Raw genomic sequence first — 13129 nt, forward strand, 5'->3', positions numbered from 1 at the left:
TCGCATGTATCACAACATATGCAAGTCTGTGTTTGGCTTCCACAAATGCAGAAGAGATTGGTATAAGTAGGTAAAAAAGCAGGATTTGTGGATGCTTTCTTCAATTATCATTCATAGTTCAATCTTGAACCAATGGGATGGGTTCATAGTCAATTGATCAATTTATGTCCTTGTTTAATATGCAAACAAATGGTTTGTGTTGAAGGTGGTGTGCGACAGAAATGTAGTTCATTGTTGTCTTAAAAGTATACAGGGGAAGGTTAAAACAAGCACAGTGTAAAACTGATCTTCAATCCTGATGCTTGTTTCATATGTCCAATTGCCTTTCAAATCCTCTAGCCAAATCTCAAAATGTAGTTTCTGCCCTCCAAAACAAAAGTAAACTGGGCAACACAGATTTTGTGACTCATACTGACTCAGGCCTGAATGTCTTTTTGGACTACATTCTGCTCACTGAAACTAAACTACCTAACTAAGAATTATACAATTTGTTTGACAATTTGCTACCATGATGTTGTACAGAATAGTGGTGACTTGGAGGATGATCACATCTGCAAATTCAGTCCAAGATTAACAGTTAGCAGTGGAATTATTGTCTGAAGACAAAACCTTAAAGGAACAGTACACCAGAAAAAATAAATGTCTTCATATACTCACACTCATGTCAGCCCAAAGCCCTTTGACTTTCTGCTGTGGATGTCCATTTTCCATGTAACAAAATGAATGGGGGTGGACGCTGACAAGCTCCAAAATACATTTTTGTGACCAATAGGTTGTAATTTTTACAGATATGGCATTGCACAGATATGGCATTGGTCAATTTTAATGGACCATCACAGAGGCTTGAAGGACATGTGGGACAGACTATTTTGAACTGCACATGCTATACATATACATGCAATAGAACATCTAGATTCGGATCATTAAAGTAGTCATGTCCAATACAATGACAAAAATAAGTAAGAAATAGTGTTTGTTGCGGAAAATGCTAGATTATTTGTAGGGTTGACCCCGCAAATAGTCGAAGATTCGATAGGAGGGGCCTGATTCGACTACCAATCTTACAGTCGAATCTTCGCAAAGGTGTTATGCAATGGGGATCATGCCATTTTGTTTAGCCTTTATGGGCAGTGGCGTAGCAGAAGGACATGCACTGCGGTGCCAAAAATATTATTTATGGTTTTAAGAAATGGGACATTTTTAAACCCCCGGCGCATATGAGCACAAGGTCTGGCTCTGACCCAGTGCAGGACCGTGCAGTCGGTGCAGTGAGACAGGTATAGAGAACCAGCACGTTCCGCACGCACCAACATCAGTCACTTACTGAATGTTTGGGCATATAAATATGAATTAACAGTTTGTCTGGAAATGCACGTAACTTACACTGAATTTTGCGCGAATGTTACAAAAAAATTAGCCAAAATCACCAAATATGCAAGCAAGGCACAGACTTTTGGAACTTGTCGTTGTCTGCACTGAAAGCAAGCGCGTGTCAGGAGGACGTAGAAAGAGTGCGCAGGAAGGCAGATCCTTGTCAGATCAAAACTACAGTTATCATTCAATCAGCTTCAAGCTATAACATGTGACAAAAAAAATATGTGAATAATAAGATATGAGTGATCCATATTGTGGACGTACTCGGTAATCAAACCAGAACAACAGTTCTATTGTGTTTGATCATACAAGAGACAAAATGGTTATCCTGAGGCACCGGTAGGCTTGCTCAGAAAAGGCTATAGTATATGCAAGTGTGTTGTGGGGTAAAGCAGGGTGGACCTGAAGCATCTGGTCTGAGTTTCATGCGTTCAGAGATAAAAAAAAAATCATATATTTTATCAATTAAAAAATATTCACTATTTAACAAGCAGACAGTGCTTTTCGATTGATAATGTGGATAATAGGGCACATGAAGCATTTAACACGCAAAAAGAAAATCATTTAATTGTCTCAATGTTAATTACAAGGAGACTATACTTTCTCCCATTGAGGACATCCAGAAGAAACGCTGTCTTCGTCGAGCTCGCAGCATTCTCAAGGACTCCTCTCACCCCGCTCATAGACTGTTTACTCTCCTGCCTTCCGGTAGGCACTTCCGGTGCCTTCGGACAAGAACCAGCAGACTAAGAAACAGCTTTTTTCCCAGAGCTGTCTCATTATTGAACCCTGCCCCCCCACTGATTCCACTACCTCTCTTACCTTTAACTCCAATGCTGCTATAACATCGTTTACATTGCATTACAGGGCTGCATGCATGACTGAACTGTACACACCAGTACTTCATGTTATCTGTTCTACTGGACTGTTTACACACACACAGCATCATTTGCACTCTATACTGCTCACTTGCACATCTGAAATATGCTCATTTGCACTAATGGATCACTAACTTATCTACTGCACTGTAACTCTATTAACTGCATCTACTCATCTATTGCACTGTAAACTCAATAACTGCATTAACTAATCTACTGCACTGTAACCTAATTAACTGCATTAACTCATCTTCTGCACTGCAACCTATTATTAACTCTTATACTGCACCGTAACTTTAATAACCGCATTAACTCATCCACTGCATTGTTACTTCAACAACTGCATTAACTCACCTATTGCATTGCAACTTTAACAGCTAATGTCAATAATCTATGCACACTTAAATCACTTGCACTATTGTTTAGTCTAAATGATTATCTGCTCATATCCACCTGTACATTAATGTTCATAGTGTTAATGTTCATAGTATATAGTCATCTGTATATATTGTTCATAGTACATACCTACTGTCATATTTTCATAGTACATACCTACTGTCATATTTTCATAGAACATACCTACTGTAACATATTTTCATAACTGTATAATATTTTCTCAATATTGTATTCTGTATTTATTCTAACTGTATATCCTGCACTTGCTAATTGCACTTCTGGTTAGAACTAAACTACATTTCGTTACACTGTACTTGTATATGTGTAATGACAATAAAGTTGAATCTAATCTAATCATCTACAAATCTGCTCATTTCAGATATTAGATAAACAATACAGCTATTGAGATGCCGTCCTATTGTTTATGTTAATGAAGTTTCATTTGACTCCACACTGGAGGCTAAAACATAGCTGAAGGCACATATTCTATTCTGTCATAAGTGAGGTGTTGGCAGGGAAAATCGATAGAAGCTGCAACAGCCCAGCGCTGAAATATCCTTTTTCGGTTGATTTACACCAACTCAGATGCCAGGGTCTCACAAGACCCAAGAAAAACATTATAACTTGCCAATCATAAGATTATCCAGAAAGAGCAAACAGCTGGAGGCAAGTCCCGCCTGCTGGGTTGAATGTTTTGAGTCTTAGCATCTCAAGCAGGTGGTTGTAATTAAGTCTGCATTATGTGGCCACTGGCTGGCAGAAGAACACGCGACCAAATATTGGGACTTGAGCCCAGTTTTATTGCATCCTGATGCTTTTGTCTTTGACCTGCGTGAGGGACTTAAGGTGCCAATCACAGTGCTGTGAAAATTGTTTTCCTCGTCACAAACTAAACTTTATACTTTTTACTCCAACGTCAAAAACAAAGCAAGCTATTTAATTTATGTTAAAATAATCAGTAACTGACAAATGACACTCACAAAGTGTTTGAAGGTTTTTCTCTGGCTGTTTCAAAATACGAGCAAAGATTAGGAAAGGAAGAGATTAGGCATCATGGTCTACTTCATCCATTCTTCAACCTAATCAGTAGGGAATGATATCACTGCCCTAAATACTTCCTCAGCATCCAGAATGAAGAAACTTGTAGTTTTCTCATTAATGACCACGACAATAGACCACCTTCCTTTGATCAATTCATTTTATGATTAAAGAGGACTGTACTTTATGGCCCTTCATTGAACTCAGAACACAGATTGTAGGTCGCTGCCTTGCTATTTGATTGGGTCTGTCTGTCCAACACAACAGCCGTGAGATGACTTCAACTTGACTGACCTTCCAAATCTGCTGAAAGCCACATATGGTTAAAACATTTATAGAGGTACATTAAAAAACCATGAGAAGTAAAAAATAAAAGAAGCGACAGAACATGTCAACCTAATCTCCTGTTAAACTCCACGCCTGTCGATGTGGCTGACATAACTAGGAGGAAGTTGTCACTTGTATTGTATACTGGGACTGGGAAATGTTCTGTATTGTTTCTCCTCAAAGAAGCAAATCGGTGACTTGTTTTATTGCAGTTTTGTCAGAGCATTTTGTGGCTTCCTGTCTTGCTTCTAAAGGATTTAAATATTTTAAATCAGTTTTGTTGGCACCTGCATTTGAATATATTTACTAAAATTCAACTATTAACAACGTTAAGGAAGCTAAAATGTAAGATAATATTTTTTTTGTGGTTTCTGCGTAAATGCCATAATTCAATACATTGTGTGTGTGTGTGTGTGTGTGTGTGTGTGTGTGTGTGTGTGTGTGTGTCAGACATCATGACATTGTGGAGAGTAGATGCAGCCCGAAAGCTGAAATTCCAAGCTTTACAAGAGCGGGCAGCAGCGAGTGAAGTTAGTAGGCGAGTTTCCGGACATTTTTGTTAGTAATTTTGCTGCATCCACTCACAAAAAATACGCTGTGATGTATTTACGGTAGGAAATTGACTAAATATTTTTATGGAACATGATCTTTACTTATTATCCTAATAATATTTGGCATAATAGCAGGCATAGATACAGCTGCTGATGCAGCATGTAGTCATATATGTCTATGAGAACAACTAAATAGTCATCCTAAACATCAGCTTTTATATTGATTTAATTATTCAAGTTTATCTTTACAAGTAGAGAATTAATAGTCTTGGTTCAGTGTTTGTGTGTATGTGCAAATGCTTTCTAATGTCCTCATGTGTGGGTGGTATTTTAAAGAGACGGCAAAACAGTAAGAGCACTTAACAAGTGAAACAGTGAACATCTGACACCAATGGACAAAGGAAAAAATACAAATCTACCGCATGCTTTCCACAGAGGAATGTGTGGAGTGGAGCAATGGCTTCTGAGTTTACAGTCTGCACCGCAAAAACCGAAGAGAAAGAAAGGAGGAAAACAGAGATGGGGAAAGAATCTGGGGAATAAACTTCTACTGGAATTATAAAGAAAAAAAAGAAAGAGTAGAAGCAAATCTAATATGGAGTCAAGTTTAAGTCAGCAAAAAAACTCAAATCCATTTAATTGTTTTTAGTCTAGACAGCAACAATCTGACTTCCACAAACCTGATCCAAGCCACATAAAATGTGGTTTAAAATCAGATTTTGTTCAATTATTTGGAATAGGGGTCTGAGTCTGAATGGTCAGATAGGAATTAAAGTTTTTCCATGTTCAAAACAAGGTGTTGTTCAGCCTAGATTAAAGATGAGGTAACACACGCAGTTTCTGCCACTCTCATATTATTCTTGAGTACCTATACATTAGTATTGCATACTTCGTATCTTCGAAGTGTATTTAGTTTGATGGTAGCATGCTATTTCATGCATTATGACTTCTTTACACTGTTAAACGTGCTGGCTTCCCGTCCTGTATAGGTCCTCAAGATTAATATTAGATTTGAGAAACCAGCACTATTAAACTGAGTAAAGAAGTCACAATAGCATGTTACTTCCGCTTTAATGAACATAGTCTACTACACACACACACATAAATGTATGAATTCAGCGAAACCTCTTTTTCTGCTCTCTTCTGCATCAGATGTTACAAAACACAAATTTCATTTTTTTCACTTATCTTTCCAAATTGTTTTGGATGTAATTCTCTCCGTGTGGAGTTAAGGCTCAATCCATTACTATGGCAACAGATGTAGATGTCTACACACTGTCTGAACAAACACATCAGATTTCATCACTTACAAAATGACAGTGTGGGCAGTCGGTCTAAAATGATCAGATCTGAGAAACAGAGTTGCGTGTGCAGTGGGAACAAAGACCGAGTGTGCCAAAAGAAGAAAGAGAAAACAAATCATTACTGTAAACTAATGTGAGCCCATACAGAGAGATGTGTTTGGGCCATACAATGAAGAATATTCAAATCAATGGTGATTTTTTTAGCTCAATGCCTCAAGATCAGAGAGCACAATTATGTGTCTCTGTATTATGAAAATGTTGTGATGTTACTTTATTACAATCACGATTTACAGTGACCATGTATTTCAAAAAGACTGAAAAGCTATTGCATTATCATGTGAACATCAGTGGCTTTAGTCAAATCTTGTTGTCCACTTTGGCTTTCTGTACACACTGAACATGTAGAACAGGGAGAGAATTGACATAGTTCACCCAAAAGCAATGTGTAAGACTGAAAGCATGACAATGCGTATGAAAACTGTGATTGAACATAAGGGTTATTCCATAAATATTCATTTTTTAACTTAAATACATGTACAAACCCAACTATTGTGTTGTTTAAAAATGAATATAAGCTTATATGTAATGCTGTATTTGATGTGTCTCAACGTTTATAATTTTTTTTACATGTTTGTCTAATTTTCATTGGTATGATAATTTTACCTAAAATGTATTCATGATTTGTTTTTTCACAATATTGGCTAAGCATGTTATTTCTCATTGAGCCAATGTTAACAGACTATTGACACAATTGATAAAATTCAATTTAAAGAAATTAAATTGGAAGAATTTAACATTTTCAATGTTACAAGTAACTACAGAATTCTGTAGTTCTGGAGGTCTGACATTTTTTAGATTGTATAGAGACTCTTCTGATGTAAGTATAAAGCCCCCTTTACATTTAATGAGCAGCTACTGCAGCAAATATACAAAGATAGAGATGTTTCTAGACCTTAAACTTCTATTCGGAAACAGCAAATATTTTCTAATAATTTAACAACGCACGGCATCAAATCGGACACATTATCTATACTGTCTCTTACAAACATAAAACCTGCCAGTTGCAGCATGAACAAATCAAGATGGATTTAAACATCTAAAATCTTCATTTCTTAGTATTAGAACTAGCATTGTAGATGACTGTGAGACTCTCAGTTATCTGAATGATCCAGCTTGTTATACGCATACTTTCACCTCATTACATTCAAGGCGCACTAGGAAATTGCCTGAATAATAGAGAAGCATAAGGAGTCATTGGGCCGAACACAAACAAGCAATCTGTTTCCTATTGATAAAGAGGTCCTGTAATTTACACGGGCAACTGGACATTTATGTCTTGAATAACCTTCGGAGCCCTCTTCCTCTTAAGTTTACCAAAGCCGTCTAAAACATGTGCCCTTTAGCTTTTAGTTAGTTTGACCTAACTTAAAAAAAGGATATATGTGTTAAAATTAGAGGTTTTAACCGATAGGAAAAGTTAAAAATCAATCAAAAATGAAAATGCACATACATTTACATTCATGGTGCTATTGTGTCTTTTCTAAAGGTGCTGAAGCGCTCAAGTCCTCATTCATTTATTGCAGGGAAAAACAACCAGTACATTCTTCAAAATGTTTCTCTTTGTGTTCCCAGGGATAAAATTAATATAGGTGTGGAATAACATGAGAGTGAAAAAATTAGGAGCCGTCCATTTATTTTTCCCTTTTCATTTTTGAACAACCCATGAACAAAATCTTTAAAGTAATTAATCTACACGACTTCTTGGCAAATTTCATATATCTCGGAGGCAACAAGGCCCCTAACTCATTACTGGGTGAAGCGCCGCATGTCACACACATTAGATGAGAGTCCTCCAGCAAACGGGAGAAAAAAAGCAATTTTCTTTTCATGGCAATAGATACTCTATCTCACTGCACATCCTCTGCACACCGCCAGCTCATGTAGCTCTGATGCCTGAAACTTGGAAGAAAGTGATGACTTGACCTCCTTTTCTCCCAGGGCTTTCGCTCTACTGTCAAAAAAGAGCATCTCACTGGGGGCTCACGGCTGAGAGCTCATGGTGGAATGAATCACCTGCACAAATTAGATATGTGGGAAGTGCGGTGAAGATCAAACCAGCCCTGACCACCACCTCATTTGCCAGCGTGCCAACTGATATTAATATTACAGCCTGGAGACAGGCATCTTGCTCTCAACAAGGACTTCCCACCACAATGCGGCATAGATTAATTTCCAGTAGCTAGATGCTTTAGTGACAAGCAAATTCTGCATCGCTCAAGCAGAACCAAACAGACTTCCCCAACATAGTCTCCTAGAATAATGCAAAGTGGACCAGTTTCAAAGTATGTTCCGTATAAAGGATCATTTTCAGGTCTGAATAGTAAAGTTGGTGGCCAAACGTTACAAAGATTTCCATTAATATAACAACCAATGATTAAAGCCATCAGTCATAATAGATTTCAAAGCAACACTGATACAAGAGTTTATCAATACCCAAAATATTATGGTATATTGAGACAAATTCACAATGCTTTGCTGTAATTCTTTCCTAAATATGCTTCGAATCCCAAATTAATCTCTAGACCTCCGATATCCACATGATCCAAAATAAAATGGCTTTTGTCAGTTCCTGCAATAGCTCTGAGGAATATAAAGGTTAAAGCTCTAGTTTTTGTGTTGTGTGAGTGAAGTAGTTCTGACATCAGCATTTAGCTAAACTATAAAGCCACTAGAGACTAGCATTAATGGATCCCTCGGAGCCAATATCTTCACGCACAAGAGCCTGACTAATTGAAAACTGGTCCGGCTTTGTGGAACAAGTGCAGCAAACCTTTATGTCAGACTACAAAAATAGAGTCCAGGAGAGAGTCCATTTCATCAAAACCACGGTGACATGGCTATATATACACGGTTTATAAACGCTGTATATTTCACATATTGTGCATGATTGTATCTCCCCTTGCCCCGCCTCTCTGAAACGTGCAGATTTCATCGCTCTGAAAAGCGAGGTGCTATGATTGGCCAATTAACTAGTCGGGCTGTGTATTGGCAAGGGCCTCACGATACGATACATATCACGATAGATGGGTCCCGATACAATATTTCACAATACATTCGATACGATACAAACGTTCGATATATTGCAATAATTTGTTTTAAATAAATACAAATTAAGAGTGAGCTAAAAATACATGTTGGTGTGTTCAATCTATGGTATTCTGGTATGTTCATCACATTATAGTGATAACTCTGCAGACAAAAAAGATTCCATTCAATTTTATTAACAAAGCTATTTACAAGAGGTATTTGTCATCTTGCTTACACAGTGTTACTGAACAGCGAACATATAATGTTTAAAGTGCATATTTAGTCGTTAAACATTTAAATGCAAATGCCACAAAAAAATATTTTTTTCAGTATGTTGTTAATAAAAAACAAAGTACATTAAAATCTATTCATAAAACTGAAATTGTCAGTATGACTCTCTTTTATATCCCACTCCACCAGTGCAGTTTTCAGTAACTCCGCAATGTTTATGCCAGTATGGCTTGTCTCATGCATTGCGCGTGTCTGTGGTTGTGATGTAATCCTAACATACGATGCATTGCAAGTCAGGGTCACTCGCTCTACCGAGCTAAGGGATTTTTTACCTCTTCGTAAATCCCGGGTACTTCTACGTCTGTTATGTGCCTGCGAATCGGAATCACATAACACAGCTAGTGTTCACCATATGCCCGAAGCCGGGGTTTTCAACCACACTGTCGCAAATCCTTACAAATAAAATACACCACCGACTCTGTTATTTTCTTTGCACGAGCTAAGATATACGGAAGCTTGTTGGTGATATTATATGAATGAATCTACTTTACGCCATTTGCTTTCTCGCACCCGCTTACTTTTGAGACATTGTCCGTATGACAGCGAATCACAGCGACATCAACAGGAACGGAAAAAATGGCTATGCGATGAAACGTCATTTTGAATCCATTCAAAACATGACTTATTTAAGGTATCGATACTATAGGTTGGACTATCGATACACTATCGGGGAAAAAATTATCGCAATAGTTAGCTGTATCGATAATTTTGCACAGCCCTATTAACTAGTGAGTAGATATTGGTCGAATACAGCAAGCGTGTGACAGAAATGTACTGACATGTACGCCCACCTTACTTGTGTATACGTTTGGGGGTCACAAACTGACGTAGATTTGTGGGGGTGTGGTTACACGAGGCGTTTCAGGCAGGTCTGGGTGAGCATTCACTTTTAGATGGAATGCATGTCATAATGTCATTTTTGCAATTTTACATGTCTTATACATGCATGGGCAACTTATAACGCCATATGACCCCATTAAGACCTGTGTTTTAACATTTAAATATTGTTTGAAATAATGTTTTGGAATTTAAATCCGAGCTATGAATAGCTATGAATAGCTCAGTTTAAAGAGTGACTATACAGAGGGGCTTCAAAAACATGACACATAGATAAAATTTCAATACACTGCAAATCCGTTGCAGTATGTCACCATTGAAAGGGATAGTTCACTCAAAAAGGAAAATTCTGTCATTAATTACTCACAAATTTCCATCTAGTAAAATGATTGTTTAACAATAATATTGATAGACAGACAGACAGACACTGTTAATAAATATGGAGATGTTGTAGACAGATCAACAAAAACAGACAGACACTTTAGATAGATAGATAGATAGATAGATAGATAGATAGATAGATAGATAGATAGATAGATAGATAGATAGATAGATAGATAGATAGATAGATAGATAGATAGATAGATAGATAGATAGATAGATAGATAGATAGATAGATAGATAGATAGATAGATAGATAGATATATATATATATAGAGAGAGAGAGAGAGAGAGAGAGAGAGAGAGAGAGAGAGAGAGAGAGAGAGAGAGAGAGAGAGAGAGAGAGACATGCGATGCGTGATTGATTGATTGATTTAGACTGGACTGAACTCAAACCCCACGGCAGGGGAGATTTCCATCTGCTGACCCCGCGTGTCTGGGGAGATAAAACTACAGTTATGACGGGACCTCCTGGTCGACACACGCTGATTGTTGTCAGAACCCGTGGGAACAGCGCCAGCTTGAATCCTCCTGATCCCTCCCAGACTTTCCCCGAGCGTTACTTAACTCATTACATTGAAAGACAGCCGCCGTCACCAGTTCATATATAACCTCCGTGATAGAGAAAGGGAATAACGCAGAAAGGATCCGTGGGAAATCTTTGTTTTGTGCTGCTGTGTGTGAGGAGCACATGATAAGGAACTTAGCAAACGTGTTAGTACCAAGACTTCGTTGTGAATAATTTCTGTTGATATAATTTCTCTCTCTGCCTCGAAACAGTTACAACCTAATAGAAAACACGCAGCGCGTAACGTTAACTGAAGTTTACTTCAACACGTTCTTGTCATTTGCATTACTACAGTTTTACTACACATTTCACGGTAAACTGCGGTTGCTCTATGTGGGATAATCGTACATTTGTGGGTTGACTACACATACCATGGTTAAACTAACTAGCCAAACCAATGGATTCCTTTTATCGCCGGACTGAGAAGAAAGTCTTTGATTAACCAAAGTCATAAATCAGTGCCGTCAAAATAATAAACACACCGAAGTGTTAATCTGTTTCAATTGCTCTGTTGGTGAATGCTAACCGGAACCGTTACAGTAAGAAACTCACCGCATTGTTTGTCTAGTTGACGTGAACTAAACAAATGTATAAAGACAGCGCACTGCCGATCCGTCACAGCTTCGCATTCGTGTAAACATTAACAGGTTAGCAAACCGACAAATCTCACCTCGAAATCCAAAACAACGGGCGTCTTCTTCGTCGTCCCGAGCTTTACGAAACGACGTGGTTGTAAAACTGCCGTGAATGAACGAGGATTGAAAAACAGGACCTGTAGATGTGCTCCGAATCCACAAAAAACACCGAGCTCCAAGCATCAGCTAATAAACTCCAGAGACCCCCAAACTAACTGTTACTGCCCTAACCTCGTCGTCCCTGCTCTAAAGCGCTGCTTCCAGTGCAACCAGAGAGGCTTTCTACACTTCAGTTTCGAGGGAGGGACACAACTTAACCATCAAATGTACTTCTTCCACTCTCGTCGCGCTGTTAATCGATGGATTCACTATTGGCAATAATAGTACATCGGTGTTGGTACATTGAGACATTCCTCTATAACTCCTCCCAGAACACGAATTTAGCGCTTTGCTTTTCAACTCGTGGGCGGAGATTTGATGGTCAAATTGTTTTCACGTCCCCGGCCCCCCTCGACAAAACCACAGATGGTGGGTCGGATAAGAAAAGTATCACGATCCTTTTGTCTACGTGCCCTCAAAGGTCGTGACACTGACATTCCCTCTGGCACACATGATATCCTACCGCAATTCTCATCCAGAGCCCAACGTTATTGAATTAACTAACTCAACCTTCTGCTGCACACAGCCTATACTGAGATAATCCTTCACGTTTTGCCCTGAGAGACAGACTCTGTCAATCATTTCAACAGTGACATACTGCTTCACAATTGCTTCGGAGTTGCAGTTTTTGTTCTTTAATTATTGGTCGTGTGGCACGTGACGGGACATTTCTTAGACATCCGCGTGTATTTGCCTGGCTGTGTGAGTGCATGTGTTGTCTGCATGTTATTTGGTATGGCAGCTCTCTTCGTGGTGTCCTGATTTGAGCTGAAGTAGGGTGGGGGTCTTGAATGGGTGTTGGGGGTAGTCGGTGCGGTTACAATGGGGTCGTTTTTGCTTTCTTTAGTAAAGAACATGAAACACACTCAAACTACATCCCACTACAGAATTAGAAAAAAATGAGAAAACAACAATCGGAAGCCTTTCGCATTATGGCCTTTTGAACTTACCCACTTCAAGCCATACGCAATTGCGTTTTTGAAAACGACTACTCAAAGATGAAAGATGCCACCTGTCACCAACCCCTATAGCACAGCACACTAGCGGAAAGCAATGCATGGCATGCACACATGTACAAAGACTGACAGGAAACTAGCCCCCCTCCCCATCTCACCCCTATATGCCATAGCCTCTCAATCCAGGCACCCTCATTCTGTCAGGGGCCATCAGAGAGCACATGGATATGCATCATGCTGTGCTGTCCCAAACTGCCTGCAGCTTATGAATGAAAAACATTTTCGGAGCGACATAACAACAACGTCATACACTGACTTAAAGATCAAAAATAAAAAAACTGTTATCC

At 38.6% G+C, this 13129-nt stretch overlaps 1 protein-coding gene across 1 annotated transcript in view; it reads right to left on the reverse strand.

The window, feature by feature from the left end:
- tspan18b (tetraspanin 18b) overlaps positions 1-12124 on the reverse strand; it is a 36212-nt gene extending 24088 nt beyond the window's left edge. Inside the window, exon 1 of the mRNA XM_079465314.1 lies at positions 11703-12124. The gene's annotated coding sequence lies outside the window, so the exon portion shown is untranslated. The remainder of the gene's footprint in view (positions 1-11702) is intronic.
- Between the last annotated feature and the right edge of the window lie 1005 nt (positions 12125-13129).

This window comes from Barbatula barbatula (assembly GCF_947034865.1).
Source record: "Barbatula barbatula genome assembly, chromosome: 10".
NCBI classification, from domain to species: domain Eukaryota; kingdom Metazoa; phylum Chordata; class Actinopteri; order Cypriniformes; family Nemacheilidae; genus Barbatula; species Barbatula barbatula.